Source organism: Lygodium microphyllum, chromosome 29 (genome assembly GCF_053477565.2).
Source record: "Lygodium microphyllum isolate KBCC chromosome 29, Lygodium_microphyllum_v1.1.10, whole genome shotgun sequence".
In the NCBI taxonomy this organism is placed as follows: Eukaryota; Viridiplantae; Streptophyta; class Polypodiopsida; order Schizaeales; family Lygodiaceae; genus Lygodium; species Lygodium microphyllum.
This window is the reverse complement of record NC_141163.1, coordinates 3,761,251-3,777,073: the sequence shown is the minus strand read 5'-3', so window position 1 is coordinate 3,777,073 and position 15,823 is coordinate 3,761,251.

Below are 15,823 nucleotides of genomic sequence, written 5' to 3'. Positions count from 1 at the left end.
CGGATACGCAATAAGGATGGTATGCAAGCTGTTCAGTTTATGACTGTTGGAGTAAATCATCCGAGAAACAGGGACTCCTTGCACGAGGCACCAATACCTGCGAAGGAGTTGGATTTTCATTAGGTACTGTTGTCATGCGAGACGCCAGTGGTATGGAGCGGAGAAAAGAGGAGATCTCGCCTCCTGGCAGCCAGTCTTTCTCCACTAATTTTTATGGTTTTTCTTCAGATAGTTCAATGAGTTATTAGAAAATTTCAGATTTGTCTAGAGCTGCCAGGCAGTACATTGGTCTAAGGAGAAAGAGTTGAAGACTACAGGTATTTTGCAAGCAGGAGAGCATGTGGATGGGCTGTATGAAGGGATGTCTTATGCAGATACATTGTTTGAGATGGGAAATATGCTGAAAACTGATGTAAGGGTTCAAAGATTATGCCTGTGCAAACCTTGGATATGTATCAGGAAGTTTTTGATTTTATGCTGAAAACAAAGTCAGAGGCTGAGAAAACTCAGCAAACTGAATCTACGGCTGATCATGATCAGCTTTCAGAGTTGCAGAGGGCTGAAACCTTTCAGCCAGCAGAGTTAAATGCTGGAAAAATTCAGCATATAGAGTATGAGGCTGCATCATGGCAGTCCACAAAGCAGAGGGCTGAAATCTTTCAGCCAACAGAGTTTAATGCTGAAAAATTTCAGCATACAGAGTTTCAGGCTGCACCCATGCAGTCCATAGAGCAAAGGGCTGAAATCTTTCAGCCAATAGAGTTGAGAGTTGCTGAAAAATTGGAGAAATTGCAGCAAAGAAAAGAGAGCCTGATGCCAAGGTTGACACGAAGTATAAAACAGTTGATAAGAAGGTTAAGTCGGTTGCAGGGCCGCTTCCTCTTGATAGTGATGAGCAGATAGAAAAAGCTATGAAGCAGCCTATATTGAGAGATCCTGCAAATTTTGGACATAAATTTACAGTTGAAACTCTTGTAGAATTGAAGATTGGAAATGATGATTTCTTGCTTCCAGTGGAAAAAGAATGTTTTAGAGAGATGCTTGGACGACATGGTAAGGCATTTGCTTTCTTTCCTCATGAAATTGGCTGCATTAGTCCCGAATTGGTTGCGCCTATAGTCATCTTCACTGTTCCTCATGTGCCATGGAATATACGTCCTATACCTGTGCCTAGAGCACACTTGCCAAAGCTGATAGAGTTGCTGAATGAGAAGATTAAGATTGGGATTTTGGAACCCTCTTCTGCGCCCTATTCTAACAGGTGATTTACTGTACCAAAGAAGAATGGTACCTTGAGATTTATTCAGGATATGCAGCCCGTGAATAGAGTGACAATCAGGAATGTGGGAACATGTCTAGTTGTGGATGAGTTTGCCGAGGCTTTTGCAGGACGAGCCATCTATTCCCTAGGTGACTTGTATTCTGGTTATGACCAGTTTCAGCTTGCCTTGGAAAGTAGGGATATTACCACTATGCGGACACCTATTGGTCTTGTGAGGATGTGTACCTTGCCTCAAGGTGCCACCAACTGAGTTGCTTATATGATGGATGCTATGCATAGAGTTCTGTGAGACTATATTCCGCAGCATACCATGCCTTTCCTAGATGATGTGCCTATTAAGGGTTGTGCAGAAGAAGAAAAGGATGAGAGTCTTGATTTGCGAGGATGTAGATAGTTTGCGGCTGAGCACTTGGTTGCTTATGAGCAAATATTGACACGATTATAGGAGGTAAATTTGACTCTTTCAGGGCTGAAATCTGTCTTTGGTGTTAATGAAGTTATCATAGTTGGGCATATGGTTGGTTATTATGGCAGGAAGCCTTCACCTGCAAAGGTGGATGCCATAAGCAGGATTGCAGAGTATTGCTCGACTACTTCAGAGGTGCGGAGATTTGTGGGAGCTTGTGTATTTTACATGATTTGGATTCCTCATTTTGCTCACATAGCAGATGTTCTCTATCAGCTGCTTCGAAAGGGGCAGAAGTTTCATTGGGATGAGGAGCATTCGAAAGCCATGCGTAAACTCAAGAAGCTGTTGCAATCAGCTCCTACTCTTCGCAAGGCGGATTATCAGTGTGGACGGCCAATCATGTTGATAGTTGATACTAGCCCTATTGGCATAGGATGGGCAGTGGGACAGGATGATGCTGATGGAAACAGATATGCAATCCGCTTTGGAGCTAAAGTTCTTAATGAGCGGCAGAGGAGATATCCGCAGATTAAAAGAGAGTTGTGGGGAGTAGTCACTGCACTGAAGTGTGATAAAGGGTATTTTATTGGTGCTTTAGTTGTTGTGGAAACAGATTGTTTGCCTTTGCTTGGCATGATTACTAGCTGTTCGACTCCAGATATAGCGATGCTTCGGTGGATTGCCTACATCAAATCATTGAATCTAGAATTTCGACACATAGCAGGAAAAGATAATCCAGTTGCTGACATGTTGTCTAGAGCGAGATATGAGGATGAGGAGTCAATGCTTGTAGAAGATGATGAGACAGAGTTTGCAACTTCTGTCCTTGTTCATGATTGTCATGTATCTACTGTTGAAGCCTTTACTGAAGAACTCTATGTTGGCGAGTGGCTGCAAATTGGTCAGTATCTGAGTTCATTGACTCGAAGAGCTGATTGGACAGATGATGTATTCAAGAAAATCAGAAGAAAGGCTTATGGGTATTTCTTGAAAGATGGTTTTCTTTGGAAGCACCCAAAGAAGAGAGGCGGCCTACCCTTGAGAGTAGTTTGTGAGGCAGTGATGCAGATACAGATTATGCGAGAGTTTCATGAGAGTTCTTGGGCTGGACATAGAGGTGTGTGGGCTACCTATGAGAAAATCAAAGAAAGATAATGGTGGAAAGGGATGTATAAAGATGTTTCCCACTTTGTGGAGACTTGCAGGGACTGTCAACTTTACTCTTTAGTGCGGCATCGTGATGAGCTGCATCCGACCTATCCGCTATGTATGCATTATAAGTGGGTGGTAGACTTGGTTACTTTGCCAGTGGGACTTTGGCAGATGAGATATCTTGACTTGGCTAGGGAGGATCTTACAAACTATGTTGAGGGCAGATCTTTGCGGACGAAGACCACCACTACAGTATGTAAATTCTTGTTGGAAGAAATATTTTGCAGGTATGGATGTATAGGCAAAATTACTGCTGATCGTGGAGAGCAAGATGCAGATGAAGCTAGAGAATTTTTCTCACGGCTTGGGATTAAGTTGGCTCTCACTACTGCCTATAATCCAGAGGGGAATGGCAAGAGCGAAAGAGGACATCCGCTGATAGTTAAGGCATTGGCAAAAGCTTGTAGAGGTCGGATTGGAGATTGGCCGAGATTATTACCTTTTGCATTATGGGCAGATCGCTCTACACATAGCGTGACTACTGAATATATGCCTGCAGAGTTGATGTATGGGCAAAAACTTGTCATGCCTACTGAAATTTGTGCTCTCACATGGAGTGCTCTTCCATGGCACGAGAATTTATCAAGGGAGGAGCTTCTAGCTCTTCGGATTCGTCAACTAGAGAGAAGAGAAGAAGATGTGCAGCTTGCAGTTGATCGTTTGAAGGCAGCCCGACTCAGAAACAAGGACAGGTTTGATTTGAGGCATTGCTTGTGGCCTAGAGCCATAAAAGAGGGAGATTGGGTTCTAGTCTACGACAGTAGCCTAGAGAATCAGCATAGTAGCACGAGAAAAATGGTTCAAAGATGATTTGGACCATATGAGGTGAAACAGGTTTTTGACAATGCTACCTATGAGTTGGCTGAATTGGATGGGACGGTATTGAGGGTGCCCATTGCTGGAAAATGAGTCAAGATTTTCAAGAGAAGAGAAGATGAAGAGTATGCACTTGAAGCATTGGCAGAAGAAGAGCAGTTAGAAGAAATTCTAGTAGAAGAAGCAGAGAATATGGATGATGAAGCTGATGGAGAAACAGGTCTACTGGAAACTGATGAAGGACTGGACCTGTTTGTGGACTTGGATGATCTTGGATAGTTGGCTCATCCGGAGGATGCGCAAGTTTAGAGGGGGTGGATGTCGTGCTGCTGCGCATCCGAGCCGTAAACACCTCCATTTTTGTTGTGCATCTGTGTTATCTTTTTGCGTGTGTTTCATTGTGTGTGATTGCTGCTTTATCTTTCCATCCTTTTCAGTACTTGCATCCAATGTACATACTCCACTTGTGTGTTTGTGTTTGTGTGTGTTTCAGTTTGTATGCACGTTGTGTGCGTGCCAGAAAAATATGAAAAACTGATGCCAAAGAGTAATATTATGTTGTCAATTTCAATGATGAATTCCAAGAAAAGTGTAGGATACCGTGGAATCGAAGGAAGGCTTGGGAATTTGCAGTGAATGCTGTTTTGTATGTTATACCAGCTGTCCTACAGACTTTGCCCCAATGCTTTTACCTTTGTTAGTGGCTTGAAAGCTTGAGCTTGCTTAAGAACCTTGGAGTAAGGCAAAAAGATACATGCTGAAGGACTTGAACAAAATTTGTTTGTTGACAGTATCTTTGTTGTAATTCATTTGACAAGCAATATAGTGATCTTTGGCATCAAATATTGAGATCTTCTTGTTAGTCTCTTTCCTTGCTGTATCTTGAACCCCGTGTTCTGTAGCTCTTGCACGAACTCTACGACAACGTCTTCCATTTGACTAGGATTGTGTAAGGCTTGTAAGCTCATGATTGCACAAGTGTATTGATGCCAGGAGGCATATTTCACGGTGGATTCCGTGCCACGGTGGATTCTGTGAGGTTTTATGGTGGATTTCGTAAACTTTGATGACCAGGGCTCATACACAAAGTGGACTCTTTGTGCGAGAAGTTGATGGGGACGCCTGTCCTTTTCGGGCGTTTCATTAATTTAGTGTGTACATGGGTGATTCCATAGCGGGTGATTCCTCAAAATGCATATTAAATTAATAAACGTTTATGAGTTTAGAGTGCGCACTCATAATAAATTAAGGTTAGGATTTATTTCTAACCAGTTGATTTATTTATGTAGCTGAAGACTGCTAGGTATTCACTTTTGTCGGTTTAATTGTATTATTTTACTAACGATTGTGAATGCTTCAGTTGATGTGTAGAGATAGCAGCAGTGGCAGAGGAAAGCATTGGAGGATAGCGAGTATTCGATTTATGGATTATATTTTGATGGGCGCATACCTTAGGCATGGCGCCTATATTTTGTCACGCCTATTTATTGAGGTGTCGGATATTTATTATTATTTTGTATGCGCATGGGCGCACGATTATGTTATTTCTATTTGGACATTGTATTGGGCGTTCCAGATTCTTTGGGCACCGTCCATTAGCTTTATTCCTATTTTGTGTTAAAGCAAACTGAAAAGCTAGAAGCTTGCTATTTTGTAATTTGGGCTATTATTTGAGCTTGAAGATAAATAATACATAAAATACATGCCTTGTGGAGCGCTCACACAAGGCATGGGGGGAGATTGCACCCAATTGGTCTCTTACTCTTGTCGTTCATGCTTTTTACCTTGTAATTTGTGCAAAAAGTAGAGTTCTATTGTTCTTGGGGACCTTCCGGCATTCACTACGCGAGCAGCATCCGATCTGCGCACCAGTGGTATCAGAGCAAAGTTGAGATCAAGAGCTTCCAATCGCTACCCATCTCATGCGAAGGCGGAGCTCCTGGAATGATCGGGCTCTTCGGTCAATCTCGTCGCGAACCGTCGATACAGGCAGATTTCTGGTGATCAAGAACCCCTGTTTCCATCATCGGATCGCGAAGGACCGGTCTGTAGAGGCGGAGGACCACTTCCAATTCTCCTACATCAAGTTGTTTTTTTTTCTGAGTTACAGTAAGCTCCATATCTTCATAAGCATAAAAGCTTAAGTCAAAGCTTAGTTAGATTCAAGCAATTCAAATCGTCAAACAACGATGGCATCATCCCAAAAATTGCGGCGTCAGAAAATGGCCCCCCCCCCACGAATTTCGTCGTTGACAGTAGCATTAAGCTACCAAGCTTAATCACACAAGTTCTAATTAGTCAAGTCATCCCAAACTTCAAGTCACACACACAACCAGTCAAGTTCAGCAAGTTCTAACAAGTCAAAGTTCTGCAAGTCCGACAAAGCAAGCAAGTTCTGCAAGTCAACAAACTCTGCAAGTCACATTAGTCTGGTACTCTGCAAGTCAGACAAGTCAACTAGAGTCAAAACTGACTTCTGTTCAAAACTCATAGAAAGATTGTTTCTGCGCAGAAACTCCAAACGGCAAAGTTGTTCATTGGAAGGTACTCTACCCATACGCAGGTTTGCTGAAGCATTTTCAGCATACGAAGAAGGATAAAATGCAGATTTTTTGAAGATTGTGAAAGCCACACCCAAAAATACATAAGCCTTGTATTCCCGAACTTGAGCTACGCTCATCCCGCTAACTTGATTTTGAGTGAGAAAGGTCTTTTGAGTTTTGCAGGATGACGAAACCACATATGGATGATCTTATGGCTGAAGCGACCTACCTGAACCTACGATGGAGCAAAAGCTGGACTTAATCATGATGCAATTGGATGAAGAACGAAGGGCTAGGCAAGCATTGCAAGTTCAACTGGCAAATTTACAAAGATCGTCTACCGACAAAGAAGAACCTCAATCTGAAGATCTTATCCGACGTACCATCGACGCAACTCTCGAAGCTCAAACCATCCGCAAGGAATCAAAGATAAGTAAAAGAAGTTTCAAATTCCGTACTTTCAATGGCATACGAGAAGAAAAACTGTTCTTGCATTCATTAGTCAGTTTGACGACTATTTCCATGAGGAAACCTATGCAGAAAAAGATAAAATCAAGTGTGTCACTAATCATTTAGTGGACAGAGCATCTCTTTGGTGGACTGTTATACGCAAGATTATAGATTGTCCCGCTACCTGGGAGAATTTCAAGAAGAAGTTCATGCAGAATTTCCTTCCTCCACAATTTCATGAGAAAGCTATAAAGCAATGGGACCTTCTTCAGCAACGGGATCGTGAGCCTATTCCTCAGTATACAGAGCGTTTTTGGAATGCACTACTCCAGTTACGCATGCTTGAAGACGTACCTGAAGCGACACACAAGCGCAAGTATATGTCTGGACTCCTTGGGCATTACTACGCTGAAGTTAACATGTTCAAGCTTGCTACTCTTGAAGACGCCATTTCACTAGCTCACAACACTGAAGACAAGCTGCGAGGTAGAGACATACGTCCACAGCAATTCCAAGCCAATGATAACTATGGATCTAAGCAATTCAATTCCAATTTTAGAAGATTTAATCCAGGTCGTTTCTCTTCATCATCTTTCCATAAAAATTGGGCAAAACCACTTGCTTTACCATCCAATGTCAATCAAAACCCTAAGCCTATTCCACAGCCAAATCCTAATGTCCCTAGACTTCCTGCCATTGCAAACAATGTAACCAAAGCCAAGCCAATAGTATGCTATAAATGCCACCAGCCTGGACATCTAGCAGCAAATTTCCATTCAAAGAAGCCATCTATCCATATCAACTACCTTGGAGCAATGGTGACGATGAAGAACATGAAGATATGCCCGATTTCACGGAAGATGAGGACGACACTACTACTCCTTCGGAAACTTTACCAGGTATACCAACTCCACATTCTTTATTGACTATGAAATGTTTGGTGCATGGAAAGAAAAAGATTATTTTGCATGATGACGGTAGCACTCATGATTTTATTTTAGCAAAGCTAGTAAAAGAATTGAAATTACAAACTGTACCTACACATTATCGCATCAAAGCAGCATTCTTAAGCACTAAGTATAATGGTACACAGGAAGTGCATGACTTAGAGATTCAAATTGGTCAATACACTGAAAGAAGAAATTTTCTAGTTGTTCCATTATAGTCGAGTGACATTATTTTAGGTATGCCTTGGCGTCAGATATAGACTATTCCACACATTCAATGAATATTAATTTTCAAGGAAAACCTATTACATTGTATGGTATGCATGCATCTAACGTTTTTCCACTGCTTTCGCATACTCAAGCTAAACGTGCATTACGCAAGAGTAGTAAATCCTATCTCATTTGGGTGAATGAATTGCAAGTAAAAGAAAATCATATGCACCCTAGGCATAAAGAATTTCTTGCACATTTTAAGGACTGTTTTGCCGAAGACCTACCACCTGGTTTACCTCCTTCACGTCCAGAAGACCATAAAATAGATTTGATTCCTGGTACACAACCACCTTGCAAAGCATCATATAGGCATAACCAGATAGAGCAAAAAGAAATTCAGAGTTAAGTTGAGGAATTACTAAATAGAGGATTGATTAGACCTAGTAGTTCTCCATTTGGTGCACCTGTTCTGTTAGTTAAGAAAAAGAATAATACCTATCGTATGTGCATTGACTATCGATCTTTAAATAAGATCACTGTAAAGAATAGGTATCCCATTCCTAGAGTTGATGACCTTATGGACAAACTACAAGGATCTGCTATATTTAGTAAAATAGACCTTAAGTCCGGTTATCGTCAGGTGAGACTAGATATGTCAGACATATTCAAGACTGCATTTAGAACACAGTTTGGTCATTACGAATTTTTAGTGATGCCATTTGGATTGACTAATGCACTTGCTACGTTTAGTAGAATGATGAACCGTATATTTCTGAAATATCAGTATTGTGTAATTGTCTTCTTTGATGATATTTTGGTGTTTAGTCAAAATGAGAAAGAACATTATGAGCATTTGTCATTGGTTTTCCAATTATTAAAAGATAATCAACTGTATGCAAATCCTGAAAAGAGTGAATTCTTTAAAACAGAAATTGAGTATTTAGATCATATTGTATCATCTGATGGAATTAAAGTTGACACTAAGAAAATAGATGCAATATTGAATTGGCCTGTACCTAAAAATGTGCATGAGTTACGCTCATTCCTTGGTCTTGCCAGTTTTTATAGGAAGTTTGTGCGTAATTTTTCATTACTTGCTTTACCACTGACTAAACTTCTGAAGAAAGGAATTGTCTATCATTGGTCTGAAAATCAACAGAAATCCTTTGACTTAATGAAACATGCATTAACCCATGCCCCTGTTCTACAGTTGCCTGATTTTAATAGACCATTCTTTCTAGTAGTGACCGATGCTAGTGGATCAGGAATAGGAGCCGTACTTATGTAGGATAATCATTCTATAGCCTATTCTAGTTGTAAGCTAAAACCCTCTGAACTGAAATATTCCACATATGACAAAGAACTATTAGCTGTTGTACAAGCATTAAGACAGTGGAAACACTACTTAATGGGTTCAGAATTTATGATTAAGACCGATCAGCAAAGTATTAGACATTTACTTAGTCAACCCCAAATCTCTGACCGACATATCAAATGGGCATCTTTTATCCAGAGTTTTCATCCTATCATTCAATACCAACCCGGAAAAGAAAATGTAGTGGCTGATGCATTAAGTAGAAGACCTGCCATTCATAATATTTCTGTTATATCTTTTGATTCTTTGATTACTATGAAAGATACTTATCATCAGGATATTACTTTTCATGCTGATTGGAATAAATTAGTTCAAAATAACTTGATTCCTATTGATTCATTGTCATATAATGATGGATTTATGTTTTATGAAAAGAGATTGTGTGTTGCAATTCCATTCCGATCTTTTGTTTTGAATGAGATTCATTGTCCCCCATACCAAGGTCATAGAGGTATCATATCTACTTTACGTACATTAACTGAAGATTTTTATTGGCCACATATGGACACTGATGTATCTAACTTTGTTTCTGAATGTTTGATTTGTCAAAGAGTTAAGAGACATCATGGTAAACAGTATGGATTACTTATGCCTTTGTCTATTCCATCTAAACCATGGGAACAAATTTCTATGGATTTTATTACTGGTTTACCTAATACTAAATCTAACCATGATATGATTTGGACAGTCATAGATAGATTTAGTAAACAAGCATATTTCATTCCATGTAAGAAAACTTTAATAGCATCACAAGCAGCACAATTGTTTTTGAAAACTGTTTTCACTAACCATGGATTGCCAAAAGTTATTATTTTAGATCGTGATTCTAGATTTTGTAACAACTTTTGGATTACTCTGTTTGCTAACCTAGGCACAAATATTGATTTCTCATCTGCATTTCATCCTGAAACTAATGGACAAACAGAAGCCACTAATAGCACTATTCTAGATCTCTTACGTGCATATACTATTTCTAAACCTCAGACATGGGACACACATTTGCATTTATTACAGTTTGCATATAACAATACACCACACACATCTACAAAGAAAGCATCGTTTGAAGTGATTTATGGTTATAGATTATCTACACCTGTTGCATCTTTGTCAAATAGAATTCAGAGTGCTGATGATATTGCTAGTATGCATAATACTATTTTTGATGAGGTTAAAGACATGATTGCCAAAGCCCAGCAATCATATACCAAACAAGCCAATAAGAAAAGACAAGCAATGAATTTTAAAGTTGATGACTATGTTTGGTTGAGAATAGAAAAACGTAGACTACAAAGTGTAGATAGACACCCAGTTGTGAAATTAGCCCGTACATTTTATGGACCATTTAGGATCATTCATAAAATAAATGACAATGCATTCAAGTTAGAATTACCGCCTCACTGGAAAATTCACAACACATTTCACATTAGTTTATTGAGACCATTTAGAGGCCAATTACCTGTACACTCTATTTATGAAAACCCACCTTTGTTAGAGGAAGAGACTGAAATACTTGAACCTGAAGCTATCATAGACACTGATTTTATGACCACTAGAACTAGCCGAAGATATTCTAGATATCTAGTTAAATTTAAGAACCATCCTGTAGAAGAAGCACAATGGATGCACGCTAGAGACTTAAATGCTTTCCCCACTCTGTTAGCTCCACATTGAGCTAATAGCAATTGAGGTCAATTGCTATCCCACCCTGGGGGTATGATGCCAGGAGGCATATTTTACGGTGGATTCCGTGCCACGGTGGATTCCGTGAGGTTTTACGGTGGATTCCGTAAACTTTGATGACCGGGGCTCATACACAAAGTGGATTCTTTGTGCGAGAAGTTGATGGGGACGCCTGTCCTTTTCGGGCGTTTCATTAATTTAGTGTGTACATGGGTAATTCCATAGCGGGTGATTCCGCAAAATGCATATTAAATTAATAAACGTTTATGAGTTTAGAGTGCGCACTCGTAATAAATTAATGTTAGGATTTATTTCTAACCAGTTGATTTATTTATGTAGCTGAGGACTGCTAGGTATTCACTTTTGTCGGTTTAATTGTATTATTTTACTAACGATTGTGAATGCTTCAGTTGATGTGTAGAGATAGCAGCAGTGGCGGAGGAAAGCATTGGAGGATAGCGAGTATTCGATTTATGGATTATATTTTGATGGGCGCATACCTTAGGCATGGCGCCTATATTTTGTCACGTCTATTTATTGAGGCGTCGGATATTTATTATCATTTTGTATGCGCATGGGCGCACGATTATGTTATTTCTATTTGGACATTGTATTGGGCGTGCCAGATTCTTTGGGCACCGTTGTCGAAGGGTTTCGAAAGCAATGTCGCAACTTCAGAAGTCCTTGTTAAATTTCAGGATAGAAGATCAATCAAGTGTGACATTACAACCTTATTCAACATCAACAGCTTCAATTTTCACAAAGGAATCAATTCTGATTTAATAACCAACTGGTTATTCAAAAATTGAAGTTCTTCACGTCCCTTCTTGTCATTTCGAAAAGAATTTTACTGGTTGATACTGTATAAGAAACACCAAGATAATTTGTATACAGAAGATTGGACTCTTGAGATTTTAAAGAGAAATAACAATCTTATTCAGATAGGGTAGCATTCCAATTCTGTAATCAAATTGTCTTCAAGTTTTCTATATGAACTCTAGAATGTTACAAAAGATTCATGGTTCATATTTCAGCATCAATCCAGACAGGTATTGAGTTATCGATCTTTAGTTGATGGAGAAGTTTACAAAGAAGAGTTCAATGGATTTCTGAAAGCCCTTCTTTCCTCTGCCTAATAAACTTTTGAAAGCTCATATTTTGAATTCTGCACATCTGAATTCTGTACACCAGGGTCTCTGTTCAATCCGACAAGGAAAAAGAGTCTCCCCACAAACAGGACCTGGTTGAGCACCTTGCACACCTTTCTGACCATGTAAAATATCATGCAAAGATCCCATTGTTGCAAACTCATAAGCAAAGATACGCAAGTTCCCATCAATGCAGTATCCAACAAGCTCCACGACATTCTCATGCTTTAACCTTGAGACCCTGGATACCACCAAAGTTATCAGTTGCCTCTTTGAGTTCATCTAGAGGTATACAAGGTGCTTCTATGGGCTGCACACTCTGAGCAGCAACGATTTTGGTTGCTGAATCCCTATGCGCACCAGTGTTACCTGACTTGCCATTTGTTGCAGGATGGTTCGATAAAATTGGAGGCTTTTCCTCCACTAACATCAATGACCTGCCTACTGGAGGATGTCGCGGGCCTCAGTACCAAACAAGTGAGCCTTTTCGATGATGAACAGCTGCTCCTTCTCGGTAGTCCAGAGCATTCGCGAAGTGGCATATAGGGATTCGTGACTGGTGGTAACGCTGCCAGCGCCAAGGGCAGCAAGGGCGTCGATGGCCCGGATGATTCGAGAGCGCGCGGCGGGGTCGCGCTGGGTGGCGAGGCCTCTCTGCTGGTCTAAGATGAGCAGGAGGAGGTCGTCGCGGGCAAGCGAGGCTTCCCCCGATGCAGATGCCACGCTCCGAGATGATGGTGGAGGAGGAGGACGAGAGGAAGAGGGGCGAAGCAAGCATTGTTTCTTCTCGCTCCTTCCCCTGAAGCGCCCTGCTGGTGCTAATAGTAAGCCTGATCGTAGCACTGCATTGTTCCTCAAGACTACAGTTCCCGTGGCTAGCTCCCTCTCCCTCCTTTTAGCCGCAAAGTACCGTCCATTTTCTTCCTCTGTTTCAGTCCTCGTCTCTTTTTTTCGGACTCTCCCTTTTTTGCTTTTCCCTCCCTCTTTAGCTTTTGAAAATCCCTTCTTTAGCCTCCTTCTTTCGTGTTTTCTTTTCCCCTTTTGTTTCTCCTCAAATTAGCTTCCCTCCCAGAACTAGAAAAGCACCAAGGAAAAGTAGCCCCAAAGTAGCCACGGGCTGTAATGCCAAAGAACCTCAATCGAAAGTGTTCCCACTCGGAAGAAAACATCCCATGACCATGAAAGAGACATTTGAAATCGAAACTGCCTTCAAATCTAGTCGTTCAGGTGTTGCAATCACAATTTCAGCATCACATGAGCTTAACCCTTCAATTTGATGCAGAACAGAAGTCTGTGTGTGTAAGCATATTGAATGCATGCCAAAGGTTAGCTTTAAGAGTTTACAAACTTTTCTGATCTGTAAAGTCCGCTCAGCTGAGTACACGAGCAATAGAGCTAATGGATTTTGGCAAGCAGTGGTTCCATGCTCAAGGGCAACACATGAGCTTCATGTTCATCTGAAAATTCACTGGTCTTCTTAAACTCCCTTGTCGATACCATTTGCATCTTCAGCATAAGCAAACAACTTGTGAAGCTCGGAAAAACCATACTCATTGCAGATCTAGAACCCATTCTCCTTCTAATTTGTTTATACCAAATATCAGATTCAATCCCAAACAGCGCTTGTCTCTTCTGTAAAATTGAACATGAACCAACTGAAAGCAAAATGTTCAAGCAAAGCAAAGCACAACGTCTACGTCAAAGTATGTACAAAGTAACAAATCTCATGCACAACTTTTGGGTGGTTTTCACACCTCGAATGCGCAGCAATACGACACCGTCCATTAGCTTTATTCCTATTTTGTGTTAAAGCAAACTCAAAAGCTAGAAGCTTGCTATTTTGTAATTTGGGCTATTATTTGAGCTTGAAGATAAATAATACATAAAATACATGCTTTGTGGAGCGCTCACACAAGGCATGGGGGGAGATTGCACCCAATTGGTCTCTTGCTCTTGTCGTTCATGCTTTTTACCTTATAATTTATGCAAATAGTAGAGTTCTATTGTTCTTGGGGACCTTCCGGCATTCACTACGCGAGCGTACAGCATCCGATCTGCGCACCATGTATGCTTCTCCCTTTCACTAATAAGCTTATTTCTTATGAAATAAAAGATCTCTCACCAAGGATGAGACTGCTTCAAGTAGGTGAAGTTGGATGTATTCCTCCATGGCTAGAGAAGAATGATATTGTGTTGGCATATATGGATATGAATAACAATTTAACCAAACATGCGGTGGTACGTGAAGTGGATAGAGAAAAAAAAGAATGCAAATTAGCATGGTTGGAGAAAGATCACAATCAAAATAACTTATGGAAAGTTTCTATGGAGGATAACTGCACGAGGGACTGGAATTGTTGTATCACAATAATACATGGATGGTTGATAAGGAAAAGGAGGAGAGAAATATTACCCTTTGGAGAATTATGTGATTTTCCAGTGTCATGGATATCCTAAATTTATGCAAAAAAGACATGTGTATATAGACTATATACATGCTTATAAATGTAAGTATTTTTAATAAAATTTATTTTATTAGATCAATCCAAGTTTCATATATCTCTAAAACAAATATTTACCATTTTATGAATGATCACTATCTTAAATATTATGTTTATTTGACTTGTATGTTTTTTTTTTCAGGTTATATTTTACGATGGCCTCTAATGAGGTCATGGCTGTAGATACACCAACATATGAGCTGATATTTTTGCCTCCACCATCAAACAATCGCAATCCTAATAAGAAATATGGAAGAAAATATCTCATAGCATATTGTCGTAGTACACAAAACCAAATTTATTGTGCAAATCAAGCTACTGTAAGACGTTGGGTGAAATATGTGGAAGAAAAGTATAAAGATCCGCAACATAAGCTTGACTTGCAACAAGAAATAAAAGATTACATTGAGTCTAAGCATCATGAGATTAATCCACTCGAGTTTCTAGGGGCAACTTATATTTGGAGAAAAGAAGACATCTACCTATATTTCCTTCAAAATATGCAAACAAATAGAAAATTCAAGAAACAAAAGATGAGACACTTATCAGAGAGCTCCTCTATGGTACACTCTTTTACATGTATTAGAACTTACTTTACTTTTTATGCTTCTTACAATTCAATGTCTTTTATAGAAATCAACTACTTCTATAGTTGGAGAAGATGCTAAAGGTGATTAAGAAGTTCAACAGGTTTATTTCAAAAATTTTATTTTCATTTTAGAGTGATGTTTTTTAAAATTATGATTTGGTTAACATAAATGTATTGACATAAATTACACTTTTTTGTTATATTAAAAAAAAATTGCAGCAAACCCAAGCTTTTAACAATGAAGAAAATGAGGGTTTGGATCATAATGCATGTGGCACAATAGAGGTTTGTCAATAAAACTATGATATGCACCTCATTGATCATTACTTTTTGAAATATTTATGTTTTTTACTTGATTGAGGATGTTTATCGTCCAGAACTACCTTCACATACACAAGATGATTCAAATCACACAAAAAATGACGAGAATTTTGATACGGTGAGCATGATATTTATAATTATTTTTAATAAAAACTTTGGATAATTTTACTAACATGTTTAATTTTCTTTTAAGGATGACATGCTCAAGAATTATAAATCATTCACCAACCTTCTTGTACATACTACACATGTTAGTTATCTTCAATGCTTTGTAAAAATTAAATATTAATATATATCATATTATAATTTAATAATATTATTTTAAAAAAAATTATAG